Consider the following 15,469-nt stretch of genomic DNA (forward strand, 5'->3'; position numbering starts at 1 on the left):
GCTACTAGAGAGGGGAGGGAGGGAGGGAGGAGAAGGGGTATTCACTAATTAGGTAGTAGATAAGAACTACTTTAGGCGAAGGAAAAGGCAACACACAATTCAGGAGACCTCAGCACCACTGGACTAAACCAAAAGCAAAGAAGTTTCCTGAATAAACTGAATGCTTTGAAGGCGAGCTTAGCAGGGATGGGTGTTTGGGGACCATGGTTTTAGAGGACATCTAAGTCAATTGGCATAACAAAATCTATTAAGAAAACATTGTGCATCCCACTTTGGAGAGTGGTGTCTGGGGTCTTAAACTCTAGCAATGAGCATATAAGATGCATCAATGGGTCTCAACCCACCTGGATCAAAGGAGAATGAAGAACACCAAAGACACAAGGTAACTATGAGCCCAAGAGATAGAAAAAAAAAAGGACCACATAAACCAGAGACTACATCAGCCTGAGACCAGAAGAACTAGATGGTGCCTGGTCAAATCCGATGACTGCCCTGACAAGGAGCACAGCAGAGAATGCCCGAGGGAGCAGGAGAGCAGTGGGATTGCAGACCCGAAATTTTCGTAATAAGACCAGACTTAATGGTCAGACTGAGACTAGAATGACTCCAAACGTCGTGGTCCTCAGACCTCCTGTTAGCCCAAGACAGGAATTATTCCCAAAGCCAACTCTTCAGATGGGGATTGGACTAGACAATGGGATAGAAAAAGATGCTGGTGAAGAATGAGCTTCTTGGATCAAGTAGACACTTGAGAGTATGTTGGCATCTCCTATCAGGAGGGGCGATGAGAGGGAAGAGGGAGTCAGAAGCTGGTAGAATCGACACGAAGAGAGAGTGGAGGGAAGGAGCAGACTGTCTCATTAGGGGGAGAGCAATTAGGAGTATATAGCAAGGCGTAAATAAATTTTTGTATGAGAGACTGACTTGATTTGTAAACTTTCACTTAAAGCACAATAAAAATTTAAAACAAAAATGAGGAATACATGATTACTACTTAGAGTCTCCCTGAGAGTATATCATTTGTCACTGTTTGTACTCTGTATTTGATGACATTTTTGCACAGTTAGGGTTTGCAGAGCCCAGAGAAAATAAATCTGTAGACAAAAAAAAAAAAAAAAAGGTTAAGAAAAACTGCAATCATCAATGTGTTGCAGTTATTCAAGTGAAGTGCAAAATGTTTTCAGCAGTTTGTTTTGTTTGAATCAGTTTTCATTTCTAGGACCCATTTGTTCTCAACTGTTACCCACTCACTTCTTTTGGTATTGACATTGTGTTCTCTGAAGTTTGAGGATGTCATACTTGTGACTTGTTCTCTGGTAAAGCATTTCTTGAAATACCGGGGTGTTGTCATCTTAGATGAGATTTTGGAGTCTTCCTCCACTGTTATTTTAATTTACAGGCTTTTAATGTTATGTGTTATTTCTTTTATGTTTCTGCTTAGTTTGGCACAAAATTTTGCAAATAGATTCAAATTTATTTTAAATATAAAAAGTGAGGGAACAAAGAAATTCTTGCAGTAAAATTAAGCACTTTTTCAAATTAAAAAAAAAGATACTCGAAAGGTATGATGAAATGGTAAAGCGTTTCATTTTTTCTCAGTTCTATCTTTAGAACATGTTAACAATTCACATGCATAGATCTTTTCTACACAATAAGGATGTTATTTAATGAATTTTGATAGCACAATTTCAGAAAGTTTAGTTCGTTTAGTTTGTTCAAAATGTTGACTGGTAACCTAAACAGATGGGATATATAAAATTTGTCTGGAGACCTCACAAATTGGTTTGTTTTTCTCAAGGTAGTTGGTATTTCATTTTTATTGTAGAAGCCCTTAGAAAGATAGCTGTATGGGAATTTTAACATAAATACTAAATAAGAAGTATTGCCTTCTTTAAATTTTTGAAAAATAATTTGAATAAATTATATGTAAATAAAATAATTACAAAATTATTTTTACCATGCCAGTGACAATTTCCAAATAATGAACATCTTATAGGAAGAGTTAAAAAGTGTATTTTTTCTTTTGGAATCAGCATCATTTTATACTTGCAGTTATTGAAACTGATTGATGATTAGTAAAGGCTATTCTTTTTGTGAAAATATAAATAATTTTTCTTGTATTTAAGAGTATTTTAAATCATTTTTGACAAAATAATATAATTCGTATAAATATATGAATTGACCTCACAGAAGGAGGTGTAAGAAAAAAGTGTTAACCTAAGTGTCTTTGAACATGAGTGTGCTCTAACCAAAGGCAAAAGGAACAGTACTGTAGTTGATACAGTTCTATTCCACAAGGATATGTGCTAACAATGCTGATACCACTGACATGTGTACCGGAATCAAACAATGAGGTAACTGGAGATAGATGGTGGAAGACAGATTTCTCACAGCTGGCTTGGTAAGCTACAGAAAAGCCAGGTGAAAGGGCTAAAGTAATTCATGGGTAATGGACTAGATTTGGAGACCTCAGTGTGAAGTGTGAATTCATGTTTAGGTTAATATCAATATGGATGATTACATATAGAAATGTATATACCTATATTGGCTAGTATACACACATATATTTCCTTGTCCCATCATCTGAGGGGCCTAGAAGCAATGACACTCAGTAGCAACAAGCACATCTAGCACCAAGATAAAGAAAAAGAACCAAAGCTTGGAAAATGCCTGATTTTTACACAAGATGGGTCTGAAGCTTATTTTACTACCAGAAAGCAATAACGTTCTTTAAAAAATAAAACACAATTATGAGTTTGCACTTACAGAAACAATGATTGAATAAATCAGTAAACGGGGGATAAAAGACAAATCTCCCATGAAGATTTTCGAGTAATTTATAGAGACAATCTGTCCTCAAGAGGCAGAGCATAACTGCCCATTCCTTCCATGCACAGTGAAGTCTTCCAAAGTGTACAGTTTGCAACGAGGGGAAAAGATTAACTTTACAGTGAGAAACTTTGCAAACATTATCAGTCAGCTTATCAAAGTCAAGATCAACAACGATAAATCATGTTGACAGTATATATCCTTGATATGATGTGATGAAAATGACACTAGCTCTGTAGCTTTCCTCCCCAAAACCTATAACCCTAGTCTAATCATGAGCAATACCACAGACAAATCCAAATTGAGGGGCATTCTACAAAACACCCAACCAATAGTCCTCAAAACATTTGAAGTCATCAAAGACAAGGCAAGCCTGAGAAGCTGTCATAAACAAGAGGAGCCTAAGGAGACATGACAACTAAATATAATGTTTCCAAGATGGGATCCTAGAACAGAAGAAATATGGAAAAACTAAGGACATCCGAATGTATAATATTTTATTAATAAAAATGTATAAATATTGGCTCATTAATTATAACTTATGTACCACACTGATTTTAAGATTTTAATGAAAGGGAAAACTGGATATGAAACGTGAGAACGCTTTGCATTGTCTTTATAATTTTTTCCATAAGTCTAAATTTTGTTAAGATTTTATTAAAAAATATTATGGTCTAATGACTTGAAATCCTGTGGAAGACTTATAGAAAGTAAACATATTACCCCTGATCAACAATGATCATGATTATAATAATAATAGCAAGCATTTAAAGAACCATGTTTATGTGATAGTCACAGTTCTAAGTGATTTAAATTATTTATTTTTTTAATTCTGTAAAATAGCTTATAGTTTTATGTTGATATTCATAACAGCACCTTACATCAATATACAGTGTTGAGTTTTCCCCTAAGGCGTTTATCATTGACTATTTCTTTCTTCTCCCTCTCCCTCCTGGTAAAACTATCATTTGCATTCAGTGACACCAGTCCGGCATCTAATTCTTTCCCATAACAAACGTTAGTACTTCCAGCTGCCCATGGAGCATTTTGTTATTAGTATCTTCCCTAAATCTCAATGTTTACTTACAGAAAACTAAATCCAAGCCAGTTTTCTTCAGCCTTATTTCCTGTCCCAAACCTACTCTTCTTTATTTTTCTCCTTCTTGTGTAGGAACAATGCCTTCCACCTAGTCACCCAAGCCACAAATTTTTGCATTAAGTTTTCTTCCTCTCCTGTCCTTCCTCCACATAACCCATTTGTCACTAAGGTCCATCCTTCTTTTGTTTTTCTCCTCTTGAGGTTTCTGCAAGTCCTTCCTTAGCTCAAGATTATGTAACCCCGTCTTTCATACCTTTCATTTCCCACAGCACCAACAGAGAACTGTCCCATACATTTCCCAAGAGTGCCTGGTGGATTTGAACTGCCAACCTCTTGGTTAGCAGCTGTAGCTCTTCACCACTATGCCACCAGGTTTTCCAAATATAAATAAATAAATAATAGCACCTTACAAGAGACCTGGTTTAAAATCTTTGATATATCCCAAATGCTACAAATCCAAACTTCTTAGGGTGTCACAGCAACCACATGTTATCTGTTCCCAAAAAATGTTTGGTGGAATCCTTCCTATTCTCAAGGCGTACCAGGCACCTTTCATGTCTGTGATACTGGTTCCCTGCTAGAAGTGTTACCCTTCACAATCTCCATATCATAACTCAGCTATTGACCCTGGACACAGTTCCATGACCCTCTTTGTTATTGTTGTTGTTAGGTGCCATTGAGTCAGTTCCGACTCTTAGCAACCCTATGCACGACAGAACGAAACACTGCCCAGTCCTGTGCTATCCTCACAGTTGTTGCTATGCTTGCGCCACTGTGTCAATCCATCTCATTGAGGGTCCTCCTCTTTTTTATGACCAAGCATGATATCTTTCTCCAGGAACTGATCCCAGTATGTGGGATGGAGTTTCACCATCCTTGCTTCTAAGGAGCATTCTGGTTTTACTTCTTCCAAGACGATTGGTTTGTTCTTTTGGCAGTCTGTGATATATTCAATATTCTTTGCCAACGCCACAATTCAAAGGCATCAACTCTTCTTCGATCTTCCTTATTCACTGTCCAGCTTTCACATGCGTATGTGGTGATTGAAAACACCATGGCTTGAGTCAGGCGCACCTTAATCCTCAAAGTGACACCTTTGCTTTTCAACACTTTAAAGAGGTGTTTTGCAGCTGATTTGCCAATACAATGTGTCTTTTGATTTCTTCACTGCTGCTTCCATGGCTGTTGATTGTGGATTCAAGTAAAATGAAATCCTTGACAACCTCAAACTTTTCTCCATTTATCATGATGTTGTTTATTGGTACATTTGTGAGGATTTTTGTTTTCTTTATGTTAAGATATAATCCATACTGAAGGCTGTGGTCTTTGAATGACTCTCTTAGGTGGAATTATTTCCTCATATCTGTGTTTCTTTGGAAACATTTACAATCATTTATTAAAACAGTAGAACAATATTTAAGTTTTCTTTTTGTTTTTCTTTACATTTCACTGCTAAACTTTCAACTTCTTGGAGAAATATATTATTCCTAGCACTTAGCTAAGTATCTGGCATAAAATAACTATTCAATAAATTTTATTAAATGACTGAATTAATGGCATTTCCCAATTCTCCATGTGTTTTCATATACATTGTAATAAGTATTTATTCAGACACTGAGATAGGATTTTGAAATACTAGTTTTTTTTTTTAGCAAACACTAATTTGGCATATGTTGTTGAATTTATATGCTAATTTTATGAAACGTTATAATTTTGTGTAATTTAATATAAGTTAATACTAACAATATTCTGTTCAATATTTAGAGCATTAGCTATCGCCATCTCATTAAAATTAATTAATCTTGTATAGTAAAGTACTGAACATTTTTCTTAGTAAACATGGAATGACATATATTTGTATGAATAATATAGAATGTCTTATTGGAATTGTCAAGAGAAGTAAAAAAATTTACAGTCTTAATAAGGCCCATTAACATGTAACTATACACAGATGTTAAGAGAAACCACAGAAAGAAAATTGCTCTTTGTTGCCAATTTAACAACCTTTCTTTTTCAATTCGAGGAGGAAATATACAAACCCTTGAGGGAATTACTAAAAGTCTTAATAGTCAATTGCCACCCAGTCAATTCTAACTCATAGTGACCCCATAGAGAACTGCCCTATATAGGTACCAAGGTTGTAAATATTTATGGGGACAGACCACCACATCTTTCTCCGACAGAGCAATTGGTCGGTTCAAACTACTTTTGGTTCGCAGCCAAGTGCTTTAACCTCTGTGACACCAGCGCTCCCTAAAGGTATTAATAGTTGGTGCAAATGCCTAATTTAAATAATTTAGATACATGCTTTATTCCATCACACTAAACAATCATCACAAGTTTGGACAGCATCTAAATAGATTTAGGAAAAAACACACACACACAAAAGGAAAATATTGTTTACTATTGATATTAAGGGAAAAAAAGAGAAAGGAGCAAAGCATATAAAAAATGAAAGTTGTCTCCTCTTTCTAATCTAAATAAGTATGAGAAAAAAAGAATGAAACAAAAAGAAGAGGGAGACAATTTGTCAAATGTTTCATCAACAAAAACAGAGAGATACAAGGACATTCTGGAGACAATCAACTGAAGGTCAGCCTCCTGCTGCCATATACAAAGGACTGCTCAGCACTGGGGGAATGCAGCTTAGATCTCCCCATAAGTCAGGCATGACCAATGCCCTCTCTCATATGAATGAAGGATTCATGAATTTGAAAATATCTACGTTTGTTACTTCATTCTACGCCCAAGCAAAAGAGGGGGAAAAATTCCCAGCAGATAAAAAAAATTTTTTAGAGTAGATAAAATAAATTGTAACAGTGGGGGGTTAGTTAAAGGATAAATTAGAATGGTGAGAGAGATGCTGGTAAACAGTGCATAATAGGGATACGAATCACCAGGATTTGGGGAATATAAACAGTAATTGGGAGAAAATGCAGAAATCTAATGTGGGTTGGATGTTCACAAATCCAGTTGTTTCCCTCTAGTCTAGAAGTTGGATGCATGAAGAAAAGACCAATAAAAAATAATTGGCACTCTCCTGTGTGGTTGTTCCTTCATTCCAGTAAAATACAGAAAAAAAAACATTCGGGAAAGTATGCTATGAGGTGATTCTACTGGTATATCAGGAGGCAGTAGGGTCCCATCAATGCTGTGGCAAACTCATAAAAAAAATGATTGGGACTGTTGAAAACGCACTGGTGATCTGGTGCGGCAGCCTGAGTCCATGAACACTGCCAGTGGCATCCTGCACACACTTGGGGAAAGTTTCTTTATCTCAAAGTTGTTCAGAATATTAGAGAAATTGAGGGAAGTTTTTTTTTGTTTGTTTTGCTTTGTTTTTTAATTTTAATCTGCAAAATGTTTTGATTCCATCTGTATACAAAACCACGCCTCCCCCCCAAAAAAAAAGAAAGAAACTGTTGCACTCCACTGGACTCTGACTCATGGCTACCTCGTGTGTTGGAGTAGAACTGTGCTCCAAAGGGTTTTTCAATGGCTGATTTTTCAGAAATAAACCACCAGGTATAAAAAAGGCATGGGGGTAGTGTCTGGCCTCCTCTCTCTTCACAAGGGGGAAGGAAAATCAAGATCAGCAGCCCAAGGCTGATTCCACTGAGGCAGAGTTCAGACATGCCTCCTCTTTCCACTGTCTTTACTAATTCTAACACCAACCCTCCCTCCCATGGCACTCTCTATTTCTCTGCTGGGTTTGATAATTCATTGCAATGGCCACACAGAATTCATAGACAATACTTATGATTATGGGGTTTATTCAGGTTCGGGATACAGTTCTTCCATCAAGACAGGCTGGCTCACAAGGCATGCCCTTTCTGGCCCTCAGCCTCTGCACTGTGCTGGCAAGTGTTTAAAAAAAAAAAGAAAAAACTCATTGCCCTGGAGTGCATTCAGACTCATAGTTAGTTACAAAGTTCTTTTAGCCCCTGCCAATAAGTGCCCAGAAGTGCTCCACTCCACAGTAAGTCTCTTGCCCAAGGGGTCTTTCTCCTTAAGCAATGGGGACGTTGTCTAACAGGACTGGAGGCACTGTAATCAGTTGCATTTACCCATAAAGTCATTTGGGCCCTGAGGGTTTTTTTTGTAAGAAATTATGAAGTGTGTATTTGTGTATTCAGTCTTTATTTCTCTTTGTGTCAGTTTATTGCTAACAACAACAACGTTCCATAAAATTGTTTACCAAATTATTTTATTAGCACTGTAATAACTTGAAGTTCTGTAATGGTGTTAACTTTTGCAATCTTAATACTGTTTATTTATGCATCTCTATTTCTTGATTTGTCCCTTGACTTATCAATTTCATTCATCTCAAAAAAAGATTTTTGATTTAATAACTCTCCATGGTATAATTTTTATTAAATTAATCTGTTGTTTTCTTTATTATATCCTTCTTTCTACGCTTTTACCTAATTTGCTATTTTGTTTCGATAGATTCTAAAGAAGAAAGTATAGTTCATAAATTTTCAGTCTAGTTTTTTATTGTATCCATTTAAAGAGATTATCTTTCCTTTTTTTTTAAGCACTGATAATTATCACCCAGTTTTGACATTAAATATTTTTGTTAACATTCACTTCAAAGTAGTATTTAATACCCATTGCGATTTCTTCTTTTACCAATTATGTAGGAGTATATTGCTTAATTTCCAAATATTGAATATTTTCTAGCTATCTTTTTGTTACTGTCTTCTAGTTGCAATTTTGCAACAAAGAAACTCTCTATATGCTTTCCACCCTTTGAAATTTGTTAGATAATTAACTTGGGGAAATAAAAGTCAATGGATATAATCTGCCCGAATGTGATTTCAGAAGGAGAGAACAAAAAACTAACATTGCAAAATGCTGAAAGAAAATAAAGCTATCATCCCAGAATTCTAGATTCCTTAAAAATATCCTTCATCAAAAAAGGAGAATAAAGGCATTTTCAGACAAATCAAAACTGAGAAAATGCATCAGCTGTAGACCCACCCTACTGTAAATTCTAGAGAGTACCTCACGCAGAAGGAAATCTCCATGCCTAGAGGAGTGTCTGATGTATTATACTATTATATAATAAATATAAATAAATAAATATAATTATAATGATATTAAAATATAACATAGTGAAAATTATACTATGTGCTCCTCTCAAGTCTGGGACCAGTGATTCATTTTATGCTTTGATCTGGACACAGCACTGTCACAGTCCCCAGGCAAACATTAAGTATTCTTATGGAGCCAATGACTGAGAGTCTAAATACAGCTGAGAGAATTCAATCTTGTTCCTATTTTGGCTTCTTACAGTATAACTGGTGTTTATTTGTTTTCCTGAAAATCCAATGGGTGGGTATTTTTTATGTGATTTGTTCTCTTTCTTTAATCTTTTCCTTAAAATCAGCATGATTGGTTTTACAGCAATTCTTAAAGTGACTGTATAGATTAAACAGCTAAAGATACGGGAAGACGGAGTACTTATTTTGGAGAGTACACTGGTCCATCCTGCCTGATGATTATGCAGAACACTCCAAAGACCCTACACAGTTAAGTGGGATATTTCTAGATGTTCATAAAATCCTTCTTCATACTGTCCTTTCAAGGACTAGTTTCGATCCATGTAGAAAGCCTTATTAAGTAAAGGTAGTAGCTCTTGGGATAATGGGACTGCCAGTGGATAGTGACATCAGGTCAGGATCAAATCCCCAAAAATATAACCTCACCAAAGCCTTTAGCCATGGTTCAGTGCTATTTGCCATCTCCATGAATCCTGAAAAGGGGACTGGGTTGAGGGAATAACTTTTCATTTATATCAGCAATTTATAAAACGCTGCATGAGTATATATTGTTTAATAACATGTCATTAATATATTTGTCATACGGTCATGTTACAATAACATTACAAAGGGAAAAAATGAAAAATAATATTAATCCTTCAAATTATACAAGAACATGCAAGGGACACTCTTTGCAACTCTTCATTTTATTAGTTGTATTTCTTTTATGTATTCCTTATCACATTGCATTTCTTCTTTGCTTTCTATCCTGTAATAATAGTAAATGACAGGGAAGGTAGTAATGGAAGCCTGACAATGACTGTAAATGTGCAAATCAACCTGAGTAAAAAGTAATGTGAATGACAGACTTAGGACTGTAATGGGGATGGTATAATTTAATACCATTTTCTGCCTTGTTAAAAGAGATCAATTTTGTGGCATACTTTGCTTATTATAATTTTCGTCAAAAAAAGATTCACCAAATAGTAGTTCCTAAAAACAGACTTTATTTGAATTATATTTCTGGTGCATCCTGTCCAATCTTCAAACTTAAAATAAACTGTATGGTTGAACTGTAAATGATTCTATATCATTCAGATAATTGAAATTAAAAATTTTCTGGGCACATAATTTAAAATTAAATATTGGCCTTAAGAAAATTTCAAGCCTTTTAAAAGTTAAATTTCATTGTGATGACTTTAAGTGTAGCTTCCTACCAAATTTTCCAAATCTATTTTAAAATGTATATTGCAAGATAACTATAGTTTCTCAGAGGTTGTATATATGTTAGATTATTCCATTGTTTAAATTTTGCCATTTTTATATTTGACAGAAGATGTCTTATAATCCTTAATGTTTGGGAAAAAAGGTGTGTTTTATTCATTTAATCATTCAAGATTTAGCAGTGAAGTATTCTTCATGCAAGGCTTTGAAGTAGGTTGTTAGTGAGACTACAGAGATGATTATGACACATATCCTTCGTAAAAAAAATTTTCAGTTCAGGAAAGAATTTACAGCTGAATAACACAGTTTAAATAAGCTTAGGATGTACCATACCTTACTGTACCCATTGCCGTCGAGTCGATTCCGACTCCTAGCGACCCTAAAGGACAGAGTAGAATTACCCCATAGAGTTTTCAAGCAGGGCCTGGTAGATTTGAACTGCCGACCTTTTGGTTAGCAACCATAGCACTTAACCACTATGCCACCAGGGTTTCCGAGCTTAGTATGTATGGACCGAATTTAAAAAAAAAAAAAAATTGCAAGTAGTGTAGATAAAAAAAAAACCTATTATAAAAATCTTCTCATAGCCTATGCAGTTTTCAATATTTTGTCACATTCTTTAATTGTATTTTAAAATTATTATAAACTGAATTCAGATGTGTTATAAGCTTGAAAATATAAAAATTATAATTTCATAAAATACTTATGATTTTCCCATTTAACATGCTGTCTTAGTCATCTAGTGCTGCTATAACAGAAATACCACAAGTGGATGGCTTTAACAAAGAGAATTTATTTCTTCACAGTAACATAGACTAAAAGTCCAAATTCAGGGCATCAGCTCCAGGGGAAGGCTTTCTCTCTCTTTGTAGGCTCTGGAGGAAGGCCCTTGTCCTCAATCTTCCCCTGGTCGAGGAGCTTATCAAGTTCAGGGACCCCAGGTACAAAGGATGTGCTCTGCTCTGGGTCCTGCTTTCTTGGTGGTATGAATGAGGTCTCCAACACTCTGCTTGCTCCACTTTCCTTCCATATCTTGAGAGACAAAAGGTGGTGTGGGCTACACCCCAGGGAAACTCCCTTTACATTGGATCAGGGATGTGACCTGGTAAGGATGTTACAATCCGACCCTAATCCTCTTTAACAAAAAGTTACAATCACAAAATGGAGGACAGCCACAGAATACTGGAAATCATGGACTAACCAAGTTGATGCACACATTTTTTTGAGGACATAACTCAATCCATGACTCATGCCATACTTTTTCTTAAGCAAATGAATTTGCTTTCTACTCATTTTCACACAATCTCAGGCCCAGACATGATTTTCTTTTAGGCTTTCAAACAAATTATTAGGATTATTCCTACTTTTAGGATGAATTGCAGTTTATTATAATAATGTTTTTCCTCCTGAAAATGACAAATGTTTTACTGACTGTAAAGAATTATGAATAGTAATATTTTCCTTTATATCTAAGTTTCATTTTCCTCAAATCTATTCCTTCCATGTCTCTTAGTGTAGGGGTGTTTTAGTGTAACACCCATGTACCCCTTAAGTACCAATATTTTTCTTATTCTTTGAGCTGTTGAGAATGTTGACTCTTGATGGATCACATTCTAGTCCATTTCTGGGAATTTCTCTTTGTGAAAGGAAGCTGCCTCATCAAAGGTTATACTTCTTCTCACCGGGGAAGGCCAAATTAATGATGGATACAAAGGCTAAAAGGCTTGTTTTGGTTCAGAAAAATCTCGGGAAGGCCAGTCCAGCTCCAGAGCCCCCTGTGGGTTTGGCTGAGATTTCTGTTGTGACTAGCTTCCAGATACAATTTTCTCATTCTCTTGTGGGTGTTATTCCTAATAAAACTCTCCTGGCACAAATTTTTGCTTCGTATAAAAAAATTTTTTTTTTTTTAATAACCAAAGACATTTGATATCAAAACAGATCATAAGAAGTGTTCTACAATAGAATTTATAACAGCAGGATTTGTCCACTGGTCATACAGCAGTGGAAAGAAACTCCACCATTGGTGCCACTGAGAGCATACCAAACTTGGATGGGGACATATTAGTCAATGTACTTAAAAGTTTGAATCTTTAGATTCCCCTGAACATTATGCATCTAGAGAAATAGTTTATTCATCCCTAAAAAAAGACTAGTGCATCCACTTCTATGGGAAGATGAAATGTAAGAAAATATGTCACCCCTCAGTTCTGCCCCATCTTCCTGCCTAAATGCTAGACCAATAACTAGAAATACTTCACAGTACAAACTGGTCATGAAGTGCTGACTTTTCTAAGGGAAGAAAGGGGCTATATGATGAAAGAGCAGTAAAATCTAACCAACATGGATGAACAGGAGCCAGGAGAACTATATGAGACTGGATTCTGAAGATGCAGGATTGAAGGAAATGTGACATAATATTGAATAAATAAAAGGATATCCATATGGAAGAATATACTACATCCATGATACAAAATTCAACACCATAGCAACTATCTTGGAATAAGATGTCAATATGCTTCTGGATGGCTTTTAGAAGGTTGAAGAAGCAGAGGTCCATGCTAAGAGACATAGAGACATTAGAGTGTTATAACCAATGATAGAAGAAAGGATCAGAAGGCTCAAATAAGAGAAAAAAATACTATATATTTATATATTAATACTTAAATACATAAGGTCCAGAAAATCCACCAACTGAATATGTTCCATGAGGTGTCCAGGATGACACCTGGATTTACAGTAAACAGGAAATGTATCAGTGAGAGGGACAGCAGCATTGTCAAGAAAGCCATGGCCATCCAATGTAAGTGATAAGAGATGTCATTACAGAACTGGGTTTTATGACAATGATAGAGATGATAAGACTCTGAAACACAGATGGCCAGGCTTAAATATCAAAAGCAAAATGGGCCCAATTTTCAAAAAGCATTGCAAGGTCAGACTACCAGTCAAGCAGGTCCAATTCACAGAAGGATATGGAGATGGTGTTCCTAAGTTCAAGATAGATAAGCAGTCTACAGGATATTGCTTAATTATATGGCAAAACCTCCTCAAAGACAGATGAGCAGGAGGCTGAAGGTAATTGTCCAAAGAAAAAATCTGTGACCCATTTCCCAGATTTTAAACCAGAACCACTTTGTACCAGAACCATGCAAAGTTCCTTATTGAAGAAAAGACTGAGTCTCCATGAGAAAGAACCTTGAAATTCCATGGCAATTGGGTATAGTAAAGAGACTCCCAGTTCTATCACAGAGATTCTTAAGGGTATTTGCTTGAACTGGGGAACAGCAGTACACAGGGTTCAAGTTGACGTTGATACCCAACGACCATAATCATTATTATGTTCCCCCCTACCAGGTAGAACGGAGACACATGATGAGCAGATAATAACTCTAGTTTGGCCTTGATATGGATCACGTGTCTGCTGGGTCCAGAGATCACTTGGAGGCCATTTCCTAATGTCCAAGAACGGAGACACATGATGAGCAGATAATAACTCTAGTTTGGCCTTGATATGGATCACGTGTCTGCTGGGTCCAGAGATCACTTGGAGGCCATTTCCTAATGTCCAAGTGTGTATAATTGGGATAGGCATACTTGACATTTGGAAAAACAACCACACTGGTTTCTTGGCCCATGAAGTAAGAGTATGAGAATGAGGAAAACCAGGTGGAAGCCTCTGAAAGTCATTCTCCTCCTTTCCCTGTCACAGCCAAGAAAATATTTTTAAAAATAATATTGCATTCTCAGGTTAGTGGTGAAAACTATCATCACTCTTTTAAAAACCTAAAGGATTCTGGGAATGATGAATCCCAACATTTCCTCATTTAATTCACCAGTTTGACCTTAAACTTCTATATGTTGTTGTAGTTGTTGTTAGGTGCCGTCGAGTCAGTTCCGACTCATAGTGGCCCTATGCACAACAGAACAAAACATTGCCCGGTCCTGCGCCATCCTTACAATCATTGTTATGCTTGAGCTCGTTGTTGCAGCCACTGTGTCAATCCACCTCGTTGAGGGTCTTCCTCTTTTTCGCTGACCCTGTACTCTGCCAAGCATGATGTCCTTCTCCAGAGACTGATCCCATCTGACAACATGTCCAAAGTATGTTAGGCACAGTCTCACCATCCTTGCTTCTAAGGAGCATTCTGGTTGTACTTCTTCTAAGACAGATTTGTTTGTTCTTTTGGCAGTCCACGGTATACTCAATATTCTTCGCCAACACCACAATTCCATATGGATACAAGTAAAAGAAAGTATACTGCCACAAACTTAACAATAACAGCTTCGGTATCAGGTGTGCTATCTCTACCAAAATTGATTAGCATAGACCATTTTGGTTTTCAGAAAGGGTAGAATCCACTACACTAAAGAATTAATTATTTTCCCTAACAGGAAAGAGAATTATAAGCAATTTACATTCTCATGGGATGGACAATAGACATTCAAGGCTTTGCTCCAAGATTATGCAAACTCCCTCACTTCCTGTCATAATATAGTCCAAAGAGACTTGGATCATGTTGAAATTTTGCAAAACACTGAATTTTTGAACTCTATCAATTAAAATAATTCATACTAGGTTAGCAAGACATAACAAGTACTTTGGAGACCTTGGTATGACGCAAATACTCCAGAGGGTAGGAGATAAACCCTAAGAAGTTTTAGAGGCACAAATCATATCACAACAATTGAGGTCTCCAAGGTTCAGTAATGAGGGCCATTTCAAGATACCATCTCCAAAGTAAAGGACTGATTGCTGCATCTTTCTCATCCCCAAAATAAGAAAGAAGCACAATGTTTAGAAGACCTTTTTTTCAGCTTTTGGGGGCAGAATATCCCACATGTGTGAATATACCACATCTCATTTTCAGCTGACTCAGAAGCCTTCCACGTTTGAGTCAGTACCAGAGTAAGAAAGGATTCTACTGCAGGAAAGGGCTACAGTGAAAAAGGCCCCCTGTGAGCACCCACAAGAGACTAGAAAAGTTTGTTGACAGACATTTGATCCATCTCTGGCATGACATATAGCACTGCAGACATCTGTATTGGAAAAAGA

The sequence above is a fragment of the Loxodonta africana genome, chromosome 13 (assembly GCF_030014295.1).
Source record: "Loxodonta africana isolate mLoxAfr1 chromosome 13, mLoxAfr1.hap2, whole genome shotgun sequence".
NCBI lineage: Eukaryota > Metazoa > Chordata > Mammalia > Proboscidea > Elephantidae > Loxodonta > Loxodonta africana.